Source organism: Triturus cristatus, chromosome 2_1 (genome assembly GCF_964204655.1).
Source record: "Triturus cristatus chromosome 2_1, aTriCri1.1, whole genome shotgun sequence".
In the NCBI taxonomy this organism is placed as follows: domain Eukaryota; kingdom Metazoa; phylum Chordata; class Amphibia; order Caudata; family Salamandridae; genus Triturus; species Triturus cristatus.
In genome coordinates this window covers 938,550,220-938,572,130 of record NC_140581.1, presented here as the reverse complement: position 1 = coordinate 938,572,130, position 21,911 = coordinate 938,550,220, and the positions used below count along the sequence as shown (strand labels likewise).

The window sequence follows — 21,911 nt, the reverse complement described above, 5'->3', positions numbered from 1 at the left end:
CTTTTTGTTAGTTTCTCACCTTTATTTGACCTCTTACTGCTAGTTGCTGACCTTTACTTTGCCTCTTCCTTCTTGTTTCAGACCTTTATTCTGCCGCCTCCTGTTCCCTTCTGACCTTTATTTTGCCTCTTTCTGCTAATTTCTGACCTCCTCTGCTCGTTTCTCACCTTTATTTTACCTCTTGCTGCTCGCTTGTCACCTATTTTGCCCCTTTCTGCTAGTTTCTAACCTTTATTTAGCCTCTTTCTGCTCGATTCTCACATTCATTTTGCCTCTTACTGCTCATTGCTGACCTTTATTTTGCTTCTTTCTGCTCGTTGCTGACCTTTATTCTGCCGCTCTTCTGCTCATTTCTGACCTTTATTCTGCCTCTTTCTGCTCGTTTCTCTCATTTAGCTTGATTTTTCCTGCTTGTTGCTGACCGTTATTCAGCCTCTTTCTGCTCCCTTCTGTCCATTCCCTGGAACCAGGGGGGATCCCGATGGCCCCCCGGTTCCAGCCGTCTGCCTGCATCCTGCTGGAGCCGGGATTGCTGCTGCATGCAGGTAGCTGCTGAAAAAGCAGCTCCCTGCATGCAGGAGCAATACTTCTCCAGTATTGAATCTTTCATAGATTCACATGCTTGTATCTTCCCCGTCGTCATGGTGGGAGTCTCACAGTAAAAGAAATAAATAGCAGTTAAAGAAAAACTGCATAGATACCATAGATATGTATAGACTTTGGTAGCCTAGTACCCTCATTATGTGGACAGTGTGTCAGCCAATTAGACGCCAGCGCTGAGATCACAATCCCCAGCAGAGCCATCATACCTCAGATTTCCAACCGCCGTCGTGTGAGAAGGAGTCTCCCTGAGCTCTGCTCAGTTTGTTCCCTTGGGTGAACCTTTGACCTGTTTTTTCACAGCATTTCCTTCTGGAATTGAGGTATTGTCTTTGTTCAGTTTACTTCAAAATGTCTGAAAGCTCGAAGAAGAGGCTGGTCAGACCCTGTAGATCTTGTGAAAAGGCCAGGCTCTTCTCTGAGGACCCCCACAAGGAATGTTTATGTTATGTTATGTTATATTATGTTAAAATGGCTTTTATAGAGCGCATGGCTACTCAAAAAGAGTGTCCCGGCGCTTTTATTTAGGGTAGGCTGCAGTATACTAACATAACACATTAAAAGAGAAAGTGTCACAGACAGAAAGAAAACAACGAGCAAAAAAAAGACCTACTTGGTGAACAACCAGGTTTTGAGGTCCTTTCTAAAAGCTAGTAAGCTGGTGGCTCCCCGAAGTGTAAGAGGCAGAGAGTTCCACAGCTGTGGCGCCAGTAGTCCAAAGGAGCGACCTCCCAAGCGCACTCTCTTCACTCGCGGGACGATCGCCAAAAACAGGGATTCTGATCTCAGAGAGCGAGCCGGTCGGTAGAAGGCAAGTCTCCTTTGGAGGTACTTAGCTCCCGTCGCATGGAGGGCCTTGTATGTCAGGGTCAAAGCCTTAAAGGCGATCCGCTTGCGGATTGGGAGCCAGTGCAGGGTCTGGAGCAAGCCCGCAGCACTAACGCGTCTATTCAATACAAAAATCGCTCTCGCCGCAGCATTCTGCACAATTTGGAGCCGCTGTAGCAGGTACTCTGGCAGGCCCAGGTACAGAACGTTTGAATAATCTAGCCTAGAGCCTATCAGGGCCTGCACAGTCAGCTTCCTGTGCTCCTCCGATAAGAGGGGAAGAAACCTCCGTAACATCCTAAGGAGGCCGAAGCAAGTGCCCGACACCCCCAGGATCTGGGACTTCATAGTCAACCCCTTGTCCATCTTGACCCCCAAGTTCTTAGCCATTTGGGATGAACAAGTTGGGGGGAACATATTGGTAGGCCACCAAGCCTGCCAGTCTGGCTCCGTGTCACTCCCAAAGAAAAGTACCTCGGACTTATCGGAATTGCACTTGAGGCTGTTCAGTTGAAACCATTGAAACACAGCCCCAAGGCAATCCCGGATACTCTCCCCATCAAAGTCTCCTCCTCTCTTACACGAGAAGAGGAGCTGGGTGTCGTCTGCATAAGATACGATCCGGGCCCCAAACGACTCCGCCAACGCCGCCAAAGGGGTCATGAAGATATTAAAGAGGGTCGGGCTCAAAATAGAGCCCTGAGGGACCCCGACTCCCAGAGGCGGCATCACGGCGGAATCTGGCGAGGCCCAGACCGTTTGCCGGCGGCCCGCTAGAAAGGAGGAAAACCAGCTGAACACCGTCCCCCGTAGTCCAATCTCATAGAGTCTTGTGAGAAGACCGTCATGGGGGACGGTGTCGAAAGCCGCCGACAAGTCCAGCATCACCAGCATGGCTTTGCCCCCAGTATCCAGAACCCCTTTAATAGTTTCTGAGACCTCGAGGAGCGCAGTCTCCGTGCTGAGATTTGGGCGAAAACCCGACTGGGTGGCATGCAGAATCTCATTCGACTCTAGAAAATTGGACAGCACCGTCTGCACGTGCTTTTCAACAACTTTCGTGAGAGCCGGCAGCAGAGAGATAGGCCGGTAGTTGACTGGGGCCTTTGGATCCAGACCAGGCTTCTTGAGCAGCGGGATGACCATTGCCTGCTTCCAAGCCTGCGGAACCACTCCCTGGCTCAGCGAGAGATTCAGTAGCGGGTTGGCCAATGGATTAACCACCTCGGCCAATTTCGCCAGAATTTTAGCAGGGCATGGGTCCAGGGGCGAGCCCGATTTCAAGTTGCCCAAAAGTGCTAAAGAGGCGGGCGCAGATATAGGTGGAAATACGCCCAGCGTCCAGCCTGGCGAAGCCGGGGGCGATCGGTTGGCCTCAGAATTAATTCGCTCCACGGGTACAGCCGATGGAAAAGAATCCTGTATAAGTTGGACCTTGCTGGTAAAAAAACTAGCAAGATCAGATGCCCAAGAGTCAGAGGGTCTCTCCTCAAAGATGTTAGTCCGTGGAGAAATAAATTCTCTAACTATAGAGAAAATCTCCTTACAGGAGTTGGAGGCAGCTTCTATCCTCCCTGCCAAGTAGGCTTTCTTACCCAGGCGAATGTCCCGGTGATACTCCTTAACCGCGCTCTTATAGGTCAACTTAGCATCTGAGTCATATTTTACCCGCCAGGCTCTTTCAGCTACCTTGCACTGCTGCCGCCTGGCCGACAGTGCTGCCGTGAACCAAGGGGCGGAAACTCGTTTAGGAGTAAGACGGGGGGCCAGTTCCGGGGCAAGATCTTTGAGCCTGTCAGAAAGCCATGCCTGCAAGGACTCCAAATCCTTCGTCAGGTCGCCAGAGAGGGGGCAGGGATGATCCAGGGCAGCCTGAGCCAGCATCTCAGGGGTCACTCGATGGTACGCCCTATGGGTGCGACCATGCTGCTGTGGGGCGGCAACAGCCGATTTAACTGTGCCTTTGATCGAAAATTTAGCCAGCGAATGGTCTGACCATAGTACCGGGATAATCTCTAGGACCTCAAAAGGGGAAGTCGAGAAAACCTGGTCAAGAGTGTGCCCCTTGTCATGCGTCGGCCCCTGCAGATAGGGGAGCAATCCCAGCGGTGCCATAGCCTCTGAGATTTTAATAGCGGCCGCGTCGGATGGATCATCCATCCGGAAGTTGAAATTTCCGGCCACGATGCAGTGTTCTGCTTTCAGGGCCAGTCCCAGTAAAACGGAGTCAAGATCTTCAAAGAACGTTCCGGGTGGGCCAGGCGGTCTATAGACCAATAATCCCTTGACTGATTGATGCGGAGCCAAAGCGATAGAAAAAGCGAGGGACTCCGAGCCACGAATATCCTCCACTGGCAGGATAGTACAAGCCGTGCCGTTCTTCACCACCAGTGCCACTCCACCGCCCTTTCCCTTCGCTGTGTCCTTCCTGAAGACGTTATAGTCAGGCGGAATTGCCATGGCGACGTCCGGATTCGAAAATTCGGCTTAGCCGTGTCAAGAAGCTCAAAGACGTCTTGTGCATGTCTGCACGCCGATCTGGTGTTTAATAGCATGCAGCGATATCCCACACTGGCGATGTTATTGCCAGGGGAACAAGGCAAAGCACGGGAGGGACGCCATCCGCACCCGGGGCAGATGGACTTACCACGGTGACGCCCAGGAAAGACAGTACCGCAGCCACTGGAAGCAGTGAGGAGAGCGCGGAGCTCCCCAGCAGTATAACGCGGCGAGTGTGGTCCTGTATGGCACATGCTGGGTGGCCGAGCCTGTCCCGCCGCCCCGAGCGCCTCCGGGACGCTGACGGGCGCAAACGGGCAGGACTCTGGCTTGACTCCGGCGCGAGACAGGCGCTACCGCTGCGCGTCACCGCTGCGCGGGTATAGCGAGCATTAAGTAGGGCTCACCTGTGATCGTAATAAGCGCTAGAGCGCTCAACAAGTGGCACAGTCGACACTAGCCACCCCCAAGATGGCGACCACGCGCCAAACGAATGCAGAAAGATCACAAATCCGCTCAAACCGCGGTGAGGGGCCCGATTTAAAGTGCAGGTGTGTGGGCGCTACAAGAACAGTTAAAAACAGGGTAAAATTGAAATTAAAGCAAAAGTAAATAGAAAAACGGTAATTTTAAAAATGACCAGCGCTGCAGCCTACAATTACAGCAGCATAGCGCGCGTGCGTGCTGTTACCTTATCCAAGGTCGAGCTAAAGAAATGCTCGCCTTAAGTAGGGCTCACCTGTGATCGTAATAAGCGCTAGAGCGCTCAACAAGTGGCACAGTCGACACTAGCCACCCCCAAGATGGCGACCACGCGCCAAACGAATGCAGAAAGATCACAAATCCGCTCAAAACGCGGTGAGGGGCCCGATTTAAAGTGCAGGTGTGTGGGCGCTACAAGAACAGTTAAAAACAGGGTAAAATTGAAATTAAAACAAAAGTAAATAGAAAAACGGTAATTTTAAAAATGACCAGCGCTGCAGCCTACAATTACAGCAGCATAGCGCGCGTGCGTGCTGTTACCTTATACTGCCTCCATCCCAAGCACGTCCCTAAGGAGTGCAAACATTGTAGAACATTTTTGGCAGACTCTTAAACATAGAGAGGCACGTTTGTTGTTGTGGCTCCAAAAGAAAAAGGCCACTTCAGAATCTGACTCTGAGGATGATTCTAAGGCTCACTCCTCTTCAAAACGCAAGGGAGAGCCTTCTGAGGCAAAATCTGATTTGAAAAAACAAAAAATCAGTAAATCTAAGGACAAGGAGTTCTCTTCCTCCACACTGCCTCCTACTCCTCTCAAAAAGTCCTCAGAGACGAGGGCTCCTTCGTCGGATCCGTCGACGAAGATCAGAGTGTCTACAACCGCTTCGTCTACAAAGGCGTCGACGACGGCAGTCACACCGACGACGACAGTTACAACGACAACAACCTCGTCGACGGTGATTACGAAGACGACACCATTGATGGTTGGACTGTTGACGACACTGTCGATGACGAGTACGGAGGCAACATCGTCGACCATTCATTTGATACCGTCGTCGGTTTCGTCGACGGGCGCTCCGTCGACAACAACTTTTAAACCCCCAATTTTAAGATTGCTGACGACAATCTCTATTCAGAGATCAGGCAATTTGGGCGTGGCCAGGAACATCAAGATGGCGGTCGCACCTTCGGTGTGCTCCGGACCCCTCCGTCATCTGTTCTGCCATCCGCCGTCATCGGGATTCCCTTGAACCCCACATCTAATATCTTGCTGCCTGGGGGCCCCTGGGGCGTCTTCGGTGGAAACGTGAGGAGATTTCCGAGCTGTGCTGGCCACCCTGGTCTCCCGAACTCGCCGCGCGTCATTCCCAAAATGTCGGCTGCCGCCAGAGAAGATCTCTGAATCCTCGTCGGTCCGGTGATCCTGGCCGGTCTTGCCTGCAGGGCAGAGGCGCCTAGTGCCGCATAGGCTGATTGAGAAACCTGGTTCCCCCCTTGCGATGCCTTCCCCTGCTCTGTAGCGGCGGCGCGGCGGGGTTTCCCTCAGCCCGCCGGCCATGAGCAGTGACCCGGTGGGGCTAGTCCGAGAGGCCTGGAAGTGTCTAGGCCATCTCTGCTGCCTAGAGGCCTGGATTGCCGCCGCGGGCTGCCTACTGTGAGCGGAGACCCTGCAGAACTTGTGTAGAGGCCTGAAGGTGACCGGATCATCCCTGCTGCCCCGAGGCCTAGGCTGGTGCCGCAGACGCTGTGGGCCGTCATCCGGTAAGAGGCCTGCTGCGGGGGACCCGTGTGGAGGTGGGGAGCGGGGGCGCTGCTACACCTGGATCTGGGGCGAGGTTTTGGCCGTCTGGCGGGCGGCAAGGCTGGGGGGGAGGCCCACTGGTTGGCACGGCTCCTCTCCACCCGCCGTCTCCCCCTCCCACACTCCCCGCGCGTCCGGTAATATCCTGCAGTTGGGGAGGCCCTGCCCCTGCGCTCCGGCCTGCTGTGCTCCCCTTGACTGGAACTGAGGTGTGTTGGGACTGCCGCGGCCGCCATTTTGGGCGGTGGTGACTCTTCAAGGGGCTAGAACTAATTAAACAGCCCTCCAGGACATGTCAGTTGTTCTCGTCCAGAGCAATCTCAACAACAACGAAGGGAACCTAAGGTCTAAGCCAGACCATCACTGCCCGCACATAGCTGGAGTGTCCAGTCAGTGCAATAGTACAAGCTCCTCCATACCTTCTGCAATTTTGAACCCTGTCTCTTCCACTTTACTACTACGCTGTCGCAATTGGTTCAACTGCGGCGAGGCGTGGATCCTGGGGCCCCCCTGTGACGGAGGCCCCTGCGGCTGCATTTCGGCTGCCCTGTGGCGCTGCCGCGGTGTCGGTCGCCACACCGAGCGGCGGGGGCTGAGGCTGGTGGTGGAGAGAGGCCCTCGGCGCTGAGTGGTGATCTGGAGGAGGCGAGTGGCTGGACTGTCGAGCGGTGCCTCCGGGTGAGAGGGGGGTCCTGGGACAGTTGTGAGTGACCCCCCGTGCGTCTGGCCTGACTGCACGCCTTATGTGTGGAGGGGTGTCGCGGGTGGTCGGCCTGTCGCTCCTACCGCCTCGTCCGGCGTGAGTCTGCCCCCAGGGCCATACTTCTTTGCGTCTTACCTGCTGGAGCTGCATCGCTAATCCTGCCTGGTGGAGTTCCGACGAGGGGGCGCCGCCTACATTTGCTGCTGGGCTTCTGGAGAAGTGAAGAGCTTACTGAGGCCACGTGGTGAGGCCTGCTTGCCCCTTGCTTGCCCCTGTTGGATTTAGGGCCTGTGCTGATACTGCGGGCCCCGCCCGCAGTTGGAGGGCCTATGGCGAGCTCCTGCTCCTTGGAGTGGAGTTGAGGAGTGGGGGTGCTGAGGCATCTGGGAGGATTCGGCCATCGGTCGGGCGGCAGGCGGGTGCGGGGGAGCCCAGGTCGGCACGGCTTCCTTCCTTCCGCCCCGTCTCCTCCCCCTCTCCCCCGTTCCTGGTGCCCCTCCTGTGACTTGCGGCCGAGGTGGGTTGACCTGGCTGGACCTCCCTTTCCCGGGCCTGGTGCTGTGCGGTACCGTGCTTCCGTGATCATCTGTTGTGTTGGTCCCGGAACCGACACTATTTCTGCGGGCGCTGGATGTAGTCTTGAGTGGGGTCCGGCCAGGAGGTCATTGAGAGTCCGATCCTTGCCGGGGGCAGAGCATGGGCAGAACGGATAGATCTGCGAGGGTTCCCGCAACCCAGACTAAAATGGACCACTTCACCACTCCGGAAGGGGGAGCTGCCGGGGGAGTGGCTGGGCAGAAGGCTCCTCCGTCCGCTGAACTGGCCGCCATCTTCCAGGCTAGCCACACATCCCAGACCTCAGTGGAAGGCAAAATCGCGGAAGTGAGGGTAGATGTGACTCTCATCAGGCAAGATCTTCGTAACGCAAACGCCCGGATTAAAGAGACTGAGTCCAGGATCTCTTCTGTGGAGGACGACGTGCAGCAACTCAAGGGGCAGGTGGCCCGTCTTCAGTCCCATACTCAGGAGTTGCATCGCCGGGCGGAGGACGCGGAAAACATGTCTAGACGCAATAACCTCCGCCTGGTGGGCTTTCCAGAGGGAGCGGAACAAGGTCGTACAGTGGACTTCTTGGAGAGGTGGTTGAGATCCTGGGTCCCTGAGGGAGCCTTGTCTCCTTGGTTTGCAATTGAGCGGGCGCATCGGTCCCAGTTCCTAGGCCAATGCCTGGCGCTCCTTCCCGCCTGATTATAATGAGGGTTCTTAATTTAAAAGACCGAGACACAATCCTGTCTGAAGCCCGCAAGCAACAATGGCTCCTCCACGAAAATTGTGCCATTATGATCTTCCCCGACTATACCCGTGAGGTCCAGCGCCAGCGGCGCTCCTTTGGGGAGGTCAAATAAAAGTTGAGGGCACTTAACATCCAGTATCGGCTCCTCTTCCCGGCTTGTCTGAGGGTGGTATTTGAGAATAAGACACTGTTCTTCGACAGCCCAACAGAGGCTTGGACATTGGCGACGGAGGAGCGCCCCCTGCGGGCTGAGGGTCGTGTCATGAGCGGGGAGGATGTGGGAGCCGGGTTAGGCCGCTCCACTCCTCAGCCTCCACGCAATCGATCCTGTAGGCACCGTGACCGGAGGCGGGCTCGCTCGGACTCCCCGCCTGGTCACACACAGTAGCCACCCCAGGTTGAGGAGGGAGCGTTGAAGGGGAGGCGCTCAGGTTCATCTGGATGACAGAGGTGTGGCGTCCCGGCCCTCCGTGATTGACCTTCCGGACACAGACCTCTCCTGTAGCCCGATTCTGTTGAGGGACCCTGCTTGATCCGGTCTCTGCCCGCTGGGCCTTGCTCCGCGGCCAGAGACAGCGCATTGTTTCTGATGTGTTCCTAACTTACCGATGGTCTTTGTAAACATGCATCCGCTCACGAGGAGGGGTCCTCCACGATTTCCCAATTCCTAGGCATTATAGTTTGGTTGTTCGCCCTGTGTACTGGGTGTTGTTTACTGGGGGGTCGACCAGATGTTTCTGTTCCTGAAATGTAGGGTGGGGGTGAGGAGAAGGTTGGGGAAAGTTTTTCCTTGTACGTTCTGCTTTTTGTTGGTTTTTGTTTCAGCTATCACGGAATGACACAGCTTACAGGAGGGAGGGATGGGTGCGTCCCCGCAGTAAGTGATCGCACACGCCACTGTAGGCTCCCAAGTGCGTCTGTACACCCAAAGCTGTGCGCTCTGCCTAGACCAGGAACCGCCTACCATGAATGATAACTCTTCCCCTTTGGGCTCTCTCCACGTGTTGTCGTGGAATGTCAACGGTCTGTTGGATCAGCACAAACGTACAGCGGTTTTAAGGTACGGGCAGCGTCTCTACATAGATATCCTCATGCTTCAAGAAACGCACCTCTTGGGTAACTGCTGCCCCATCTTGGCCTGTTATGGCTACAATAGGATATGGCACTTCGGCTTTTCCAGGGGCTCGCAAGGGGTACACTGCCCTTTGTCCTTTCCCAACTGGTACACGACCCCCAAGGCTCATCTGTGACAGTTTGTGGCTCGTTGGTCGGTACACCCCTCACTCTCATGTCGACATATGCCCCTCCCTCCACGCTTGCACCCACACTTGCACACACTGCTTCCTTACTATATAACGCGCCCGCAGGGAACATGGTCATTGCGGGGGATTTTAATGCAGTCTTAGCCCCGGCCCTTGACACATCGGGATCCCTATCTGCCGCTTGGGCGGCGAGTGCGAAACAACTACGAAACTGGTCGGAGTCTCTGGGGCTTTGCGATGCATGACGCACATGGCACCCACGCAGCATCCAATTTACACACACCTCCGTGGCTCACCACACCCAAGCGCGCATAGATGCGATCTTTGTCCCCGCGCCCGACTGTTCACTGATTGTTGATGTCCGTATCCTACCCAGAGGCATTTACGACCACTCCCCGGTACTCCTTAGCTCAGCCCCCCCCCCCCCCGCTGCGGCCCGCCAAACGTGGAGGATGAATGCCTGGTTCCTCCAGGATAAAGAGTTCAGGAAGGAGGTAGGGAAAGAGCTTATAAGATACTTTGATACCAACGAGGGATCGGTAGCCTCTCCATGTACCCTGTGGGAGGCTGGGAAGGCGACCATAAGAGGTTTTGCAAAACGGCAGCTTAAAATCCAGAGACAGTCGCAGCTGCAGGAGATCTCTTCCAAGGAGGCACAGGCGCTTCGCTTGGAACAGCTGCTATCCACGTCAGAGGATGCCGCTCAGGACCGACAATTGGCCCTCATCAGGGACGATATTAAGCAACTATCCCTGGATGCGGCCAAGCTCCTCTGGAGGTCTTCAGCTGGGGGGACAAGAACGGTACGGTCTTGCACAGGTTGGCCACATATCCCAGGGTGAACCGCATCATTCCGGAGGTGGTGGACTCAGCTGGAGCGGTGCAATGCGCTCCCGTGGCAATGGTAAATACCTTTGCTGCATACTATCGGAAACTGTATGCTGCACAGACCCCCGGGCTGACCGTTGCTGCTCTCCTTGACCAGGGGGGGGTGTGCCTCCCTAGACTGGAGCCAGCGGCCCAGAAGGATCTAGAGCGCCCCATCTCCTTGAAGGAAATTGAGGAGGCGATCACTCTTGTCTCCACAGGCAAGACCCCGGGTCCAGACTGCCTTCCGCAGGAGTATTATGCGGCATACCGAGGCACGCTAGCGCCCCACCTAGCTAACCTATTTAAAGAAACCGTGGAAAGAGGTTTGTTTCCGTCGGAGGCGGACATCGCCACCATCGTGGTTCTCCCGAAGTCCCAGCCTCCCTCCCGACTGTGTGCGGAGTATCGCCCCATATCACTCCTTAACACCGAAATTAAACTTTATGCCACCATTCTGGCCCAACAGCTGAAACCCTACCTGGCCTCATTGGTGCACCCGGATCAATGCGGGTTCATGCCTCAGCGGGGGACCCACCACTGCCTCCGAAGGCTGCAGCTGGCTTTGGCAAATCGGCACCTGCTTACCCCATATTTGGCACTTCTGTCCATAGACTTCGAGAAAGCTTTCGATTCGGTGGACTGGACATACCTACAGGGCGTGCTGACTGAGATGGGGTTCGGGCCACACTTCCGTTCGCTGGTCCACGTCCTATACGCCAACCCGAGAGCGCGAGTCTTGGTTAACGGGGTACTGTCGGAGGCCTTCCCCATCGCCAGGGGCACTAGGCAGGGATGTCCCCTTTCTCCGTTGCTGTTTGCCCTGGCGATGGAGCCTTTGGCGTCCCTGGTGTGGGTGGAAGACCGCCTCCATGGATGGGAGTGGTCTAGTGTGGCCACGGACAAGATTGCATTATATGCGGACGATGTTCTTGTCTTCCTGTCTGATCCCGCCTCCTCCGGGCCACAGTGTCTCCGGATTCTGCATGCCTTCGAGCAGGCTTCAGGGTTGCGGCTAATACCCCGGGAAGTCAGTGTTGATCCCCCTTCATCTTTCTAGAGAGTGCTTCGATTGGCAGTCCAACATACCACTCCGGAGGCAGTCTTTTAAATATCCGGGGATCTGGATCTCCCTTCTTCCCGAGCTGGGCTGGTCCCTTAACTTGGCCCCGCTGGTTAAGAAGGCTAGGGAGGACCTGCTTATATGGAAAACGCTGCCTCTGAACCCCCTGGGGAGGGTGGCCCTGTTTATAATTATGATCCTCCCCAGGTTCCTTTACGTCCTGCAGAACACCCCCTTCTGTTTCTCCAGGGCCTGGTTCAGGGAACTGGACAGTCTAATCACCAGTCTAATCTCTGGAGCGGAGGGCGGGCACGTGTGGCTCTGTCGGCGTGCCAGATTCTCTCCTACGATGGCGGCATGGGGATGACGCACCTGTATCTGTATTTCCTGGGGGTACGCCTCCTAGTAGTCCACAACTGGTTCAATGGGGGCGTGTCAGACCCAGCCTATAGGCTCGAACTGAGCGAAATGGGGCTCGCGGACATCCAAGCCATGCTGTACGGAGAGCCCATTCCGACCCGGTTGCCTGAGGTGACGCGCTCTGTGTTGTTAGCCTGGCGGGCCTCGCTCCGCCACATGGGGTGGACGGGTAAGTTGACCCAATGTACTTCCCTGTGGCAGGGGGCTTGGCTTCAGGAGGTTAGCGGGGGTTTAGAACTTGGGACCTTATTGGTATCTCTCAGCTAGGGGATGTATGGGCAAGGGGCCATATGTTGTCCTTCCAGGAGCTCCAAACTCGCTACTCCCTACACTCATACCAATTTTATAAATATTTGCAATTGAAGCATGCTCTCCACATACATATCATAGGCGATACGAGGCTCCCCGAATACAGCCCCACTGAGGCTCAGATGATGATGGGAGACTTGGGTAGGGGGGGTCTCCAGCATTAACCGCACCCTAATTAAGAACACTCCCACGTCCCTAGACAAGTTGAGGGATCAATGGGTGGACTGGGTGGGCCCCCTTGACGAGGTAGACTGGTGTGATGCCCTTATGGCCCCCAGAATAGTCACCGTCTCCGCCAAACTCAAGTTGATTCAGCTATACTATTTGCATGTCGCATACCTCACTCCCTTGCGACTGCATCGGGCGGGTTTGTGCCCAGACGCGTCATGTGCCAGATGTAGCCATGCCCAGGTCGACTAATTCCATATGGTTTGGTTGTGCCCCCGCTTGGGGCAGTTCTGGGGATCCATTGAAGTGGAGCTAACGGAGGTATTGGGCTGGGAGGTCCCTCACGATCCACGTCACTCCTTGCTGGGGATCACCGATGGGCTGGATGGGTCCAGGAATGAGAAGCTGTTTTTCAGCACAGCTATGATGATAGCTAAACGGGACATTGCGGCGGCCTGGATAAACCCCGACCTACCAACTCTAGAGAGGTGGCGACGAGGGGTAGACTTATGTGCGACCCAAGAAAAAGCCCTCTACAAAGCTAAGGGGTGCGTCAAGAAATATCATAGAGTGTGGGGGAAGTTGTTGGGGAATGTGGAGGGTCCTGATTAACCTGATTCCAAATTTCGCTTATGTAATTTTGGAGGGTACTGTGCTTGTGTGAATGAATTTATACTTGTGATTTCCTTGTATTGGCTGAATTGTTTACATGTTTTAAAATCAATAAAAATTTGCTTATCAAAAAAAAAAGAGATCAGGCAATGTAGAATTTACACACTAGACAAATATTGCTCCGCTTCCTCCGTCAAATCTTCTTGAGATGCAGTAGCCTGAAGAGGAAAGCCCATATGGGGTCGCATATAGTCCCTCCCAGCTGAAAATTAAGAGTCAGGACACAGACAAGGAGAAATACCAAGAAGTGCATGAGGATTTCTCTTTTAAAGATCGTCCTCTATCCGGTTCAAAAAGAAATTAATCTTTTCAACAATCCTACGACTATGAAGAGGAAGAGGATAACGCCCCTACTGGCAGAGAAGAGTCTCTGTCCATGCCAATTTCTCTAGTATCGGATCTTAGGAGCATGATCAACGATTACTATTGTTGCTTCCCTGAAGCTAATGCCTCTTTCTTGGACACTTCAAGTAAGCCGCAATCTGTCATGCACGCTCTGATTGTGCAACTTCCGCCTCCGGTGCAAAAGGTGCGCACTCCAAAGGTCATTACCATCAGGGATGACTTTGTTGACAGCGAGGGCGACGAATGGGATCAATACGCTATCCCATCTTCTCCATCGCCGTCAACCTCTCCAGCGACCTCTCCACCTGAGGACATCGTGGGATTCCACAAGCTCATTGAAAAAGCTTCTAAGAGGTTTGATCTCCCTCTTCCAGTTAAGGAATCAGATTGTTTCCTATATGATTTCATAGAATCTTCTAGAAAATCAATAAGAACAATCCCCATGGTAAATTTTATATGGGAGGAAGGATTGAAAATTATGAGGAACCCAGCCTCCGTCACAGCCTCTGTACCCAGAATAGAAAAGCAGTATCGGGCTCCCGAATCATCTTCGGCATGCCTTATTGGGCATCCCCGACTAGAATCTGTGGTGATGCAGGCAGCACAAAGACGATCAAAAAATCCATCAGATGCATGTACAGCTCCTCCCGACAAAGAAGGGAGAAAACTGGATGGAACAGGCAAATGCTTTGCAGTCATGGCAGCAGCGTCTATTAAAGCATTGAATGCGCTCGCCATAATAAGCCGCTACAGTAGGCAAATGTGGTCGGATATAGCTCCTCTATTATCACATCTGCCGGAGGACAAGAAGGAAGAGGCTACACTAATCTTACAGGACGGGGCTAGAGCAGCATCAGAATCCATAGATATAGCCATGGATATATCACAAGTGGCTTTCAAACAAATGGCAGGAGCCGTAGCGCTTCGCAGGCAGGGATGGCTAAAAGCTACCTCGTTCAAGCCGGAAGTGCAGGCCAAGAAAGTCAACATACATATCGACTGAGAGAATATATTTGGCAACCACGTTGATGATGCTCTGCAGGGTATTAAAAAAGATACAGATACGGCGAGGGCGTTAGGTTCCCTGCAGCGGAACAGATTTCAGTCCTTTCGTGGCAGAGGATCAAGTGGACACTATCAGCAGAGATCTTCCTATCAATCTAATAGATACCAGCCGACCATCAGCAAGGGTACCAACAGTTTTCAAACACTCAGCAATTTCGATCCTCAAACACTTCTTATCAACAGCCCAGACGAAAGCCATCTGCAAGAGGTAAATTACAGGACGCCAATCGGAGACAGTGACAATTGCAAGGCGCCAACCACCCCGTCATTCCACAACCTCCACCAGAACCATTACCTCTCTTCCTGTTACCACCATTGACTGTCTATAACATCGGACAGATGGGTGCTAGACATAATTCATCAGGGTCACACCCTGGAGTTACTCTACAAACCACCGGACCGACCTCCTATTCACAGAAAACAGCAACATCTCTCTGCCCTCAAGGTGGAAATTCTGTCTCTTCTTGTAAAAGGAGCAATAGAGGAGGTCCCTCTTCAACAGCGAGGGAAAGGATTCTACTCGCATTTTTTCCTGATACGGAAAAAGCAATCGACCAAATGGAGGCAGGTTATGGATCTCAGAGGCTTAAACAAATTCATCCGGAAAACAATCTTTCTGTATGCTATCTCTTCAAGAAATTCTGATGATGCTGGGCAGAGGGGAACATTATGCCATCTTTAGATCTATTAGATGCAGACTTCCATATTCCAATCCACGTCAAACACAGACGGTATCTCAGATCCGCAGTGGCAGGGCGCCACTACCAATTCAGAGTGTTACCCTTCCGTCTCCGATCCGTGCCAAGGGTGTTAATGAAATGCATGGCGCTGGTCGCAACATATCTGAGGCAGCAAGGTCATCAGATATATCCATATCTGAACGATTGGGTGATAAAGGGCGCATCGTACCAAGACACTCGAGAATCCTTGCGATGTTGCATGAATCTCTTCCACTTTCTGGGTTTACGAATAAACATGGACAAATCTTCTCTAATTCCGTCCCATTCTCTTCAATTTCTAGGAGCCTTATTATGAACATGTGAACCAAAAGCGTACCCTTCAGAGGAACGCATCCAGAAGATTTTGAAACTGACTTCACAACTAAAGAAAAGAAAGTCCACTTCAGTAAGGATATTCAAATCCTTGTTGGGGATGATGTCATCCTGCATCCCCTTAGTTCCGAATTGCCGGCTTCACATGCAGCCTCTACAAGAGCTTCTCGACCTTCAATGGGTGCAGCATCAAGGCTCTTTTGAGGATCGGATCTTCATCAATCCTCAAATAAAAGAAGCATTGTCATGGTGGGGAATAAGACAGAAACTATCGGAAGGTCTACTCTTCGAGTCTCAATCTCCCAGTTATATAACAACAACAGACACCTCCTTTCAAGGATGGGGAGCTCACCTCCAAGACCTGGAAATTCAAGGACATTGGAGCAAACAAGAGACTCAATTGCCCATTAACTTATTGGAGCTAAAAGCGGTGTTCTTGGGCCTACAGGCCTTTCTCCCTAGGATTCACGATTCACCAGTCCTAGTCAGAACAGACAGCACAACAACAATTGTTTTATCTAATAAAACAAGGGGGGACAAGATCAAAACCCCTATCAGCGCAAGCTCAAGAAATTTGGAAATGGCTTCTAGTACACAATATCTCTTTGCAAGTTCAACATGTTCCCAGAATTCACAACACAAGAGCAGATTCGTTAAGCAGATCAGCAAGCGTTTGTCACAAATGGGAGCTGAATCAGGATCAGCTTATTTAAATATTTCACTTATGTGGCACTCGAGCTCTGGACCTTTTTGCCAATCGAAACAACAGAAAATGCAAACAGTTCGCAACCAAATTCCCCCAGCTGGACAGGAATGTTCGCATATGCATTTCCCCCATTTCCACTGATCCTGAAGGTGCTCCGAAAAATGAGATCGGAACCGTGTCACTTAATTCTGAGAGCCCCAGCATGGCCGTGACAATTCTGGTACTCGGAGCTCCTTCAGCTATCAGTGACTCCCAGAGTGCAGTTTCCTCTAGTTCAAAATCTAATTTCCAAGGGGGCAAGTTCTTCATCCCCAGTTGGCCTCGCTGAACTTGCAGGCATGGAACCTCATGAGCACAAATTTCAGTCCTTAAATATTCCACAAGAATGCCGAGATATTCTCTCTCACTCTCGTGCAAGTTCCACAAATAAAACTTATGTGGCAAAGTGGAAAAGTTTTTGCCAATGGTGTTAGACACAATCTCTTCACCCTTTGCATTCTTCTCCGGATCAAGTTCTTCCTTACTTATTACATTTAGCCAAGGCAGGCATTTCTCACGCATCTGTCAAAGTGCATCTTGCTGCCATTTCCAGATATCGCAGAAGACCAAACCATCCATCTCTTTGGTCTCAGTGAGTGATAAGGATTATTCAGAGTTTTTCCTCCAATTAAACATTCACAATGCTGAGCTGCAGTTTGTATCTTGGAAGGTGGCTTTACTCCTGCCTCTGATGTCAGCCAGAAGGGTCAGTGATATTCAGGCTTTTTCCATCACTGAGCCATTTCTTCACTTCAAAACAGACAAGGTGATCCTAAGAACGAATCCTAAATTCATTCCGAAGGTCCCTTCGGATTTTCATCTCAAGGAGCCTATTGTTCTGCCATCGTATTTGAAAGACCCATTGATAAAAAGACGGAATCTTCAAAAGGTAAGAGCTGTATTTTATTTCCCAACTCCTCTCTCCACCAGTATTCGTAACTCCTCACTCAACATTCTAAGGTCGCCTCCAGGGAACCAGGAGCGAACCAAGATCAAAACAGGGGTGAGCAAGGAGGAACATACCATATGTTAAATATACAAAGTAAATGAACATATTTTAAATTGGAAAGGAAAACACGTTGTAACACCCATCTTCTCCAGCAGAGAAATCTTTGCACACATTGGATCTCAAGAGGTGTTTAAAATGTTATATTGACAAAACAAATTCCTTTAGAAAGACAAATCAATTGTTAATAGTGTTTGCTGGACCCAGGAAAGGTTTGGCTCTGTCAAGGACTACCATATCCAGATAGATAACCTCGGCCATTACTTTATGCACGAGAAGGCTGGAAGGCCTTTACAGTCAACAGTTCGAGTTCACTCAACCAGAAAAATGGCGACGTCGGCCGCATGGTTTGCGGGAGTATTGCTCCCGGATATTTGCAGAGCGGCAATGTGGAAGAATATCCACACGTTTACCAGGCACTACTGTCTGGCAACAGCTTGGAAAGCAGATTCAGCGGTGGGACAAGCCGTATTACGTCACCTGTTTCATTAAGGTATTTTCCTTACAATTTCTAAAAAAGGCCGTTTTTTTCTTGTTAATGTTTTTTTTTAATTGTTACATTGAATATTATTGACTAAGTGTCTTTGGTTTTTGTATGATATGTTACAATATGGTACATGTTGAGGCACACAATCCATTCTAGAGGATATATTAGACTCGCAATAAGGAAGCAGAGCCTTAGCAAAAAAAGGTTCTATCCTGGAAACGCTTCCTTGTGTGACTACTGCTCTCTATTCTGATACAAGCATGTGAATCTATGAAAGATTCAATACTGGAGAAAAAACAAGTTACTAACCTGTACACTATGCTTCTCCAGTATTGATATCTTTCATAGATTCACATGCGGCCCGCCTGCCTCCCTGTTTCTCAGGTAGACCATTTTTATCTCTAGATACATTCTTGGCTCACACTATGGGCTGCAAGTCTGAGGTATGATGGCTCTGCTTGGGATTGTGATCTCAGGGCTGGCGTCTCATTGGCTTACATTTGGTCCCCAGAATGAGGGTACTAGGATACAAAGTCTTTACTTCTCTATGGTATCTATGTAGTTTTTGTTTTACTGCTATTTATTTCCTTTACCGTGAGACTCCCACCATGACGACTGGGAAGATATAAGCATGTGAATCTATGAAAGATATCGATATCGGAGAACCATAGTGTACAAGTAAGTAACTTTTTATTTTTCATCTCTTTTCCTGCCCACATGTTTATGGGAAGAGAAAGAAATGAAATCTCAGCTTCCAGCGGGCGCCAAAGTTATAGTCAAGCCAAAAAACACTTTTCCTGTGGAAACATGGTCCTAACTATAACTACATACTGGCAACTGCCAGTAGGCAATATAGATTTATTTTTTCTGACCAAGGAAACTTAGCACTATGTGAACTGATGTCAGAGATTTACTGCAGCTTTGCAAAAGCTCCACCAACGTGTTTTGAACACTCAGGGTCTTCGTCATGGTAGGCGAGTCTTTCTTTCAAGGCAATTTATACTACTTCCTAAACTGTAAACCAGGAGGCATTGTGGTAGATTTAGTCCAGTTTTAAAATCAGTGTTGCAAACAGTATATTCAACCTTATTGCTTGGCAATCACAACTATAATTTACAACCAACCTCTTATTTGTTATGCCAATACATGGGTATGGTGCCACAATTTCCATACTACAGCACATAGCATAGTCAAGTGTATCCCACATCACAATGGCCTATCCAGTACACAGATATCTAGTAAGTATACACCAGTCACTTCCTAGATGGCAATAACACTCCAGGACACAAGTGGTACTATACCAAAAAACAGAGCGTATACATTATGATGGGAGTACACTTGGATATGCTATGTGCTGTTGTATGTGTATGCTGTTGATAGTGATCGCAATGCCCTGGCCCTAGAAATGAACAAAAAGTGTATCCCTTCGGAAATCGATTCAGTGAGAGCAATGACGTTCCCAGTAGTTACCAGTAGTAACAGAAGGAGGATTAAATGGCCCAAGATTGAGGGAAATTATGACACCCTTGCCCCGATATACGATATAGTAGTACATTACTCATCGTTTTTGTAAATTCTGATGGTGAGGCAAAATTAACTCTATACACATACTAATTTGACGTGCAATATTAAAATCTTCTATAAAACAATGAGTGTACTGCCACACATAATTACAAAGATTAATGGTTTGACAAGCACTGTGAGGTAGCAAGGAAAAACTAGATAGATGCCATAAAAATACCACTATAGCAAGTCCGCTACTCGGGCACTCGGAGGCTGTCTGCTTGTCCAGGGTAACTGTCTTTTCAGTCTGTTTAAGGTAAAGGCTATGCCATCTTTCACATGCGATCATCACCGTCCTACCCAGTATCTACCCCCATGTCTTCCCCAAACGAAGGGTTAAAGATAAAAGGGTCCCTTCTTAATTTATTCTAGCACTTTTCCTGAAATCTGCCTGCAATACCAAACAAACGGCACGCTGGAGTTATTGTTACTTAGCTCATTTGGATAAAGCTTTATCTCACAGCAAGTGTGCTCCAAAGCCCTGTCTAGAATAATTGAGAGCATCTAATAGGTCTGTAAGATTGTTGGCGTGTTAGCCACCTGCTGTTGATATCTGCCCACAACCTTGGTTTACCGGTTCAACTCCCAGCAGCAGTGTACACGCAGCCTTTCATGTTTTGACAGGAAAGAACTTCAGTTACTTAACCGTTCTTCACTGACATATGCTGCTGGGATTTGCAGGTGTTGAGTTTGAATCGCGACAAAACAGACTCATCCTTCCATCTTTATTAGGTTGGTAGACTGAGCGCCCTAATTCAGGGAATAGTAACAAACACCTGCTGTGTACAGTGCTTAGAAATGGCAAAAGTGCTCTATTAAACGCTACATGGAAAGAAGTTATTTTGTGGTTGATAAATTTAATTCAGCTGAGATTTAGGATTTGGTACTTAACGGGTCTCATAAGGTCCGACCAACAGGAGAGAAGTATATGTTCAAAACACTTTTTTTTTTTTTAAATGACACGTTTTGATGCAGATACTTTTAAAAATGTGAAGATTTCTAACGTTTGGTGACTTTGTAAATAAAAATCCATACCAATTGTTTTTTTAAGAATAAAGTTTGCCTTCTGCAGTCTGTATCCATATTACAGATATGCAACCCATTACCTCTACAGTGCACACGACATACATAAAGTAAAACAGTTGCTCCAGCATTCCGTACTGCACACATGCATTCCCTCAATCACATTCAGCCCCTCAATCCTTCCATGCCTTATTAAAGAAAACAAATATCCATTACTTTAATACTAAATTATAAAAATTACACAAACTTTAAAAAATATCTAAAAAAAAGTTGACATTTACTAAGGCAAGACCTATTGGCTTTGCCAATACTTATTGTAATTTGGTGTAAATCCGTTGAGTTGCTTTGAGCCATTAATGCTCAAAAACGTATTTTAACAGTACGGCGGACCCGAGAGATCTCTAGCTGAGATCTGATCTGCTGCCACCACATCAACTAGGAAGCCAAAAAGGTAACTATAACTTGTGCCCTTGCCATGCGCCCCTAATTGCCCCACATATTAAACTACTCATGACATCTTCTATTACATGCTTGATAACATCACTGCAACATTTGCAATGAAATTGTGCATGGCAGGGGCACAAGTTATAGTTACCTTAGGACATGGGTTATAGCTACCAACGCTAACTATAACTGGTGAATTTCAGTGGTTTTGTACGTTTAAAACGTTACGCTGTCTCTGAACCTCTCCCATAACTATAATGTTACTGTAACCTTTGTTTCAATTCAGTTTTTTGATGTGCAGTGACCCCGAGCACCAGTTTGGACATGGACAGACACTATCTAAACACACAACTATATAAACTACACCTTCCAACCGAGAGAGAGGAGGGATAGAGAGAGGAGAGAGAGAGGAGGGATAGAGAGAGAGAGAGAGGGAAGAGAGGGAGAGAGAGAGAGAGAGAGAGAGAGAGAGAGAGAGAGAGAGTGTGCGTGTGTGTGTGTGTGTGTGTGTGTGTGTGTGTGTACAATACACCATCAGAGTTAGCAATTCTGTATAGTATTGTTGGGACAAGAGCGAATAGGACAGATATGTCTGAAGGATCTGCATTCGAATCAGTCTTTGTAGTGAGCTAGTAGAATTCAAAGGCTTTACAGTGTCTAAACTTGCAGCTGGCCGAGTTCATTATTGGCACCTTCTGCAGGGATGGACTATATTAAACTCATAAATAATCCGAGCGGGTTGTGTTCATTTCCCTACATTATAATGCTTTGCAGCACCATTCGTGGTGACAAGTGGCACATCGCTTTGTGTATTGGAAGCATGATTTCTCGATAATGTGTGGATTGTTTTAGTGGTTTGATAATGGTTATTTTAAAATATAAAATAGGCATGCCCCATGGTTTTCCTGATTCCAGTTGCCTGGTACACTTCAGGTTGATGCCATCGTCAGAGGGGGTTAGCCAAGGTAGGTTAGTAGAGGAACACTCTCCTATACTTAAAACTGCCTGCCTCTGGGATTATTTGGTGGAGCCGATGTACAGGGGTGGGAACCTTATGGAAATCAGACTTTGCATTAATGTATTAATGTAATTAATGCTGTAGCTCTGGTCTAAAGAGTTGTCAATTGGTGGACGAAATCCATCTTCCACTTTACAAAATCAGTGATCATTAAAGGTATAAAGTGCCTTGATAACTTGATTTCTTAATTTGGG

General features: G+C 49.9%; 1 protein-coding gene across 1 annotated transcript in view; it reads left to right on the top strand.

Annotated features, from left to right (window-relative positions):
* Positions 1-21,911, top strand: part of UHRF2 (ubiquitin like with PHD and ring finger domains 2) — an 898,530-nt gene that overhangs the window by 181,184 nt on the left and 695,435 nt on the right. The window lies entirely within an intron of this gene.